Source organism: Sinocyclocheilus anshuiensis, unplaced genomic scaffold, assembly GCF_001515605.1.
Source record: "Sinocyclocheilus anshuiensis isolate Anshui unplaced genomic scaffold, SAMN03320099.WGS_v1.1 scaffold773, whole genome shotgun sequence".
In the NCBI taxonomy this organism is placed as follows: domain Eukaryota; kingdom Metazoa; phylum Chordata; class Actinopteri; order Cypriniformes; family Cyprinidae; genus Sinocyclocheilus; species Sinocyclocheilus anshuiensis.
Genome location: NW_015539930.1, coordinates 1,047,388 through 1,053,581, shown reverse-complemented (window position 1 = coordinate 1,053,581; position 6,194 = coordinate 1,047,388). Strand labels below are relative to the sequence as shown.

General features: G+C 36.7%; 1 long non-coding RNA gene across 1 annotated transcript; it reads right to left on the bottom strand.

The window, feature by feature from the left end:
- Window positions 1-3,108: 3,108 nt before the first annotated feature.
- LOC107686869 (uncharacterized) lies at window positions 3,109-5,600 on the bottom strand. The gene is made up of 3 exons (XR_001634074.1): window positions 5,392-5,600; window positions 4,599-4,682; window positions 3,109-4,046 (listed from the first exon to the last, which is right to left on the bottom strand). It is a non-coding gene; the product is annotated as an uncharacterized LOC107686869 (long non-coding RNA).
- Between the last annotated feature and the right edge of the window lie 594 nt (window positions 5,601-6,194).

Below are 6,194 nucleotides of genomic sequence, written 5' to 3'. Positions count from 1 at the left end.
TGATGAACTCATCTACTCACTAGTCGCTTTCACAGCCTTATTGTCTTTATTCTCATGTCCATGTAAGCTATTCTAACTCAAACTTTTAGGGAAAGGAACGTTTTTTAAATAAAGACTGAAAAAGTTGCCTTAAGCTTAAAGGGTTTCTCAGCAGCGTTCAGCAGCAGCGTCTACTAATAGCGAATCTTTAAGTTAAACTGCTTCAAGAACCTCGCAACTGAGAAATGTCATGTAGCTTTTCAGCTGCGAAACTATTTTATTGATAAATTCGCGGGGCAGCGCTGACACACGTCTCCGTGTGTGTGCGCGGGTGCGTGTCTGTACTGTGTGTGCGTCTGTGAGAGAGAACGGGAGAAGGAAAGCGTGTTTTCTGTACATAAAAAAGGTGGAACTGTACTCTGTAGAGGACATTATGTTTTAGTGATTTCTCTGAGACGTTACATGTCACAGTTTTAAGTCTGGATGTCCTGTACAGAGCACATTCAGGGCTTTTGATAGTGTGTGCGCGAGAGAGTTTGATAGTGTGTGCGCGAGAGAGTTTGATAGTGTGTGCGCGAGAGAGTTTGATAGTGTGTGCGCGAGAGAGTTTGATAGTGTGTATGAGAGAGAGTTTGATAGTGTGTGCGCGAGTAAAGTTTGAATAATGTCTTGAACGGCCTCTCATACTGCTGCGAAACGCATAGATGCAGATATTCACACGCACTTAATCTCGCTCTTTCCCAGCATCAGCATCTACTAATCTTTTCAGCTGCGAAACTATTTTATTGATAAATTCGCGGGGCAGCGCTGACACACGTCTCCGTGTGTGTGCGCGGGTGCGTGTCTGTACTGTGTGTGCGTCTGTGAGAGAGAACGGGAGAAGGAAAGCGTGTTTTCTGTACATAAAAAAGGTGGAACTCATGGAAATAGTTTGTCATTTTTACCCTATTATTTGTTATATTTATTTGCTCAGTGTCTTCTGGGGTTTTGGTTCTTTTAGTATACTGTTGTAGATGTCCCATAGTATAACAAAAATATTATATATCTCTTTATTGTGTTTGGGCCCCCCCTGAACGAGCAAGCATAGGCACGTGCCTAGAATGCCTATATGCGTAAATCCGGCCCTGCAGGGAGGACTGACCTTTTTGAAGGCAGGATCAGAGAGAGGGACACAGCAGGCCTGAATGAAGGCATTAAGATCTATTACAATGGTTCTGACCTCATAGGTAAAGCATGGAATCTGTGTTATTGCTCCATCACCGCACACTGTTCACACGCAAGCTGTTACTGCCGGCAGGCCGAAGGTCAAAAACATTCACATTAAAAACTACGTGTTCTTCTCACCTCATTCTTTATAGTTTACAACATCCTTTTGAGAAAGAAAGAAGATGGCAGCTTTATAAAAGAGGGATTCTAATGGTTGATGTACACCACCGTTTACAAGCAAAAACATTCCAAAACAGTTCATAAACAGTGGATTTTGATGTGAGAAGACAACAGAGGATGGACATGGACTATGGTCTCATATTTTGGCCAGAAGTAACAGTTCAAAGTTAAAATGCCTTTATTTTCTGCTCACATTTTCCAATATAAAGTACTAACAACTGAGATTTAACCCTGTAAACAAATTAAATAATAGTCATAATAAAATAATAATATAATTTTTTTAATGGAAGAGTTTATTTAATTTTTACACAAAATATTATTAAAAATGTGTTGTCTTTATTTATTTTGAGCATCATATTTGACACATCAGGCTTTTATCGCTTACAGTGTAGGAGTTTTCTTCAGAGGCTCAAATCAAGCAAAACAAATATGATACAGTAGGCTTTATAGGGTTAAATATGAATTCAAACAGTTCTCATAATTTATCTGGGCTATGCTATACACATAATTTTAGAAACAGTGTGTGTGTGTGTGTGTGTGTGTGTAAACAGAAAATAATGCTCAAAAATAAAGTAAAAAATAATTAAAATAAATATTAAAATAAAGTGAAATAAAGTAAAATAAGCATTTTACATAACAGAAAAGCACACCTTCTATCCAGACCCTAACTTTCTCTCAGGCACATTACCTCCTCACACCCAGTCTGCTACGCCAGAAGTGATGTCATCCACAAGTCTTCCGCAAGGAAACGCGAATCTGTCAATTGTAATCCCCTTTCCTCTCCCCCCTTCCTTGAGGGCATGAGATGAGTGACCATTCGAACAGGCACAGGAAGTCCATTGTTCTGGGTGCTTCACACACTTAAGCCAAATTACCCTAGTAACCATTGATGTCAGCAAGCCAAGGTTAGCCAAGGAAAACCCACCCAACCCTGACCCCCTCGAAGCCTGTGTGCACAAATGCAGAACACACCTTTGTTTTCTCATCATTTATCTATTCATTTAGTTTCAGGGTCCTTCCAGTCTAAAGATAACTTGAAATAACCGTCACACTTTAGCGTCAGCGTGGTCATTGAAAAGCACACGTCGCAATTTGATAATGTTCTGTTGCCCAATAAAAAGGTGGTGGACGTGCATGACCTATGACCCTTTCATTATAACTAATCAGGAACTACTGATGTGTTGTTAGATTATCTTAGAATAACACAGACTCTAGAAAAGGTTTTCTCTACATTTCTAAGCTAAACAAATAAATAAACATTACATTTTCATGCACTGGACAGTAGTGTCTATTTTCCTTTTATTACAATAACCTTCACAACATGAAGATTATGATTGAAAATATATTATGCATAAATATATATTTAAATAAGTTTATATTAATATAAAATATTAAACCTTAAATCTGTCATTTTTCTAAATCTGTAATGTCACCAGATCGAATTGCAAAAATATTAGATTTGCACTTCGCAGATTGTGTTTCATGTTTATTCTGACACCACTAAAATTCACAAATCTGTTTTTATAATAGTAAACACACTGTTCATGTAATATTAATGTTTTATTGTGTCATGTTTGCCAAAATGACACTGATTAAAAAATATATACCCCACCTTTATTGGTATTTAAATAATACTGGCTTAACTTAATTTTTTTGTACAACAGGCACTTTATTAAACAGCACATAACCTATTCAATGAAAACAAGAGTTCTGGCTGATATGTAAAATTTTGTTTAGTCTGCGATAAGATACATACACACAAGCATCATTACAGGAAAATTTAAGTTTCTGACTAGACCGCACTAAACCTGAAACATGTTTGTTTTCACATTTCCTGAACACTCCCCAATTTTCTATTGGTCAGTAAAACAGATAGTCCCTCCCCAAATGCAGGGCTGGCCAGGATTAAAAAAATAAATAAAAAATGGCTCTGCAAATTAAGCCAGGGTAAAGTATTTTAACACTGAAATAAGAGCACACTTCATCTTTAACATTAGCGGCAAAAATAATTGATTTATCACCAAATTTCTATTGTTAATGTTAACAGTGATTTTCAAATGTTCACTAAGGATGCATCCTTGTTTTGCAAAGCAGCCTGTTTGTTATTCTATATAACTTTGTAAGTGAATTTTGTGAAATATTATCTAAAAGCCACTTACCGCACTAAAACACTGTGTATTCTAAGCCACACTTCCTCGTATTTGCCAGGTACATGATTGAGCACTATATTGTGTCACTTTTAGTTAAAATGTGTTCGCTAAGAGCATACATGTACAGTATATGATTGATGAATGTATATGAATAAATGAAAACTTTCTTAGTCCTCACTGCTTGGCGATGCCAATCCACCATGCTAGCTATATCTCAAGAAACACAGAGAGACATGTGACTGAATCAGATGACTATGAAAGAGATACAACTCTCTCCATGTCTACAGTAGCCTCAGTTCAGTAATGATCACATTCATCAGTCACCAGCTGTGTGTAAGACTGTCCTCTGCTTTATATCCATTCCCTTCAGTCGATCAGGCTGATTCCTCGCCATTGGAGTTTTGTCAGTAAGACAAGAGAGTCTTTTGTAGTCTATCCCGGGGACCCCCGCAGCCAGCTGAGACTCAGGCTGCAATGAAGTCCATTCATTTTCCTGTCCTTCTATCTGGAACTCCTACATACTGTTCATTCCTAAACACATGCACACATCAGATACATAGCACACAAGTCAAACACTGGATGAGACAATAAAGTAAAACTGATTCACCCTTTTGTTCAAAACTTCAAAAACAACAGCATGAACATTCTTCAAAATACCTGCATTTGTGTTCCACAGAAGAAAGAGATTCATACATACAACTTTTGCCCATATACATAGCCAAAAAGCAGACAGGGTGGTCAACATAACTGCCAGCATTTACACAGCCGCTGACAGAGTGAGCTGTGTAACATGGAGCTGGATTTTTGATGTCATTGTAAACTTGCCTGGAAAACACTCTGTAACTGTAAAACTAAGGCCATCTGGTGTCACTGTAGCATGGAAATTGAATCAAAGCCTGAAACTTTCCTCAGTCTGTCACTGTCAAGCTGAGTCTTACTGACCAGCAGGGAAATATTACTCTGTGAAACATGAGGTCACAAAACAGTGACAGGGTCAATAGTGTAACTTTAGACAGAAGACAGGCAGGGCGTTCTGGCACCTTTGATTCAAAAAAAAAAAAAAAAAAAGGAAAAGATTCTCACTTTGTATTTCAATCCAATTCATCCATCTGCACTCCAGTGTTTCTCTCTCAGTTGTGCGCTCCATCTTTCTCTGCAGACTGCTTTCTGTTGCAGTGAAATGTAAGTGAAAATTAAAGCAACGAACACCGTGAAAATAAATGCGAACTAATTATCCTTTCTGATATCCACTGATATGGCCGCTCACATCAAAAATAACCCATGTTGCTAAAAAAAAAAATAAAAAATCTGGCCAAAATATATTTCTAATACGAACTTGCACAATTGGTGGCTGACTAAATACTTTTTTTCCCCACTGTACATGCAAATTATGTTACAAATTGTGTTACACTTTAATGATATATATTTTTCAAATTGAAAATATATTGCATTTAAACCTTCACATGGCACAATACATAATATGAAATATACTTCAATGGGCAGGAAAATACATTTACAATATTAAAATACATTTTTGGTAAATGCAAATTGTTTCTATAAAGATATTTGTCAACATAAATATTTGTGTACTATATATGTACGTATATTCAATATGTATATAAGGCTCAAAATATATGAGGAAATAAATACATAGAGCTAAAAATTATTAAAATATTAGCATATATATTATTTAAAATATAATGGCAATATATGTTATAATATATTCATCAATAAGTAATTTAAGTATGTTTTTATTCTGTTTATTTTACTGTAGTTATTCTACTATTTATTTATTTATATTATACTATATTTTATTTTATTTTATTTATTATTATCAGTTTGGGTCATTTTTTAACAAGGGTGCGAGAACCAATACCATATTCAATGTTCTCCCCACTCCAATCGAACTTTTCCTGAAACACATTCAGTCCATCTACCCAAACCTGGCTCCTATGAGGGGACCTGCTGACCCCTAGATGAACCTCCAAGCTGCCATTCTGCAGAACAGCCTTATCTGCTGAAATCAGCCAATTCTCATGGCAGACATTAAGCCCGTAGTTCAGCCATAATGGCAGGGCTCATTTGTATAGGACTGATGGCATGACCACAGAATCGTATGTTTGTTTGCATTGCAATCAAAGAAATGTTTACAGCGCCTACACTGTCGTTTCTCATTTCAAATGCTGCCATCTGACATGATTGGAGGGCTGTGAGTTGAATATGAGAGGCTTTGTGTATTGTGAGGACGTTTTCTGATGGTGATGAGTATAATTGCAGGAAGCACACCCCACAGTGAGGATGTTGGCTGATATAGGGATGGGCGAGGAATGTTGCGCATGCTAGACCTCTCCAAACAGGAATGTAGATTTACTGCCAAATGAAACACCTATGTGGCCTGATTTGTCATATTCCTTTCATAATTTCCAAATTATGACAAAATTTCCAAAAGACATATTTATTTTCTTTGCCGTCAGTAATACAAATAACAAGAAGTTACATCGTTTTCTTTTCCGTATCTTCATGCATCCAGTAAAATATCTTTAAAACGGTCAAATATATGAAAAACAGAACTGCACAGGGTTTTAAAGAATGATGAACATAGTTTTACTTCCTTTGTTGATGTATTTTCTACTGAAACAGGAAGTTGAGGTGGGATATTGCAGGGCTTGTACTTTTTTA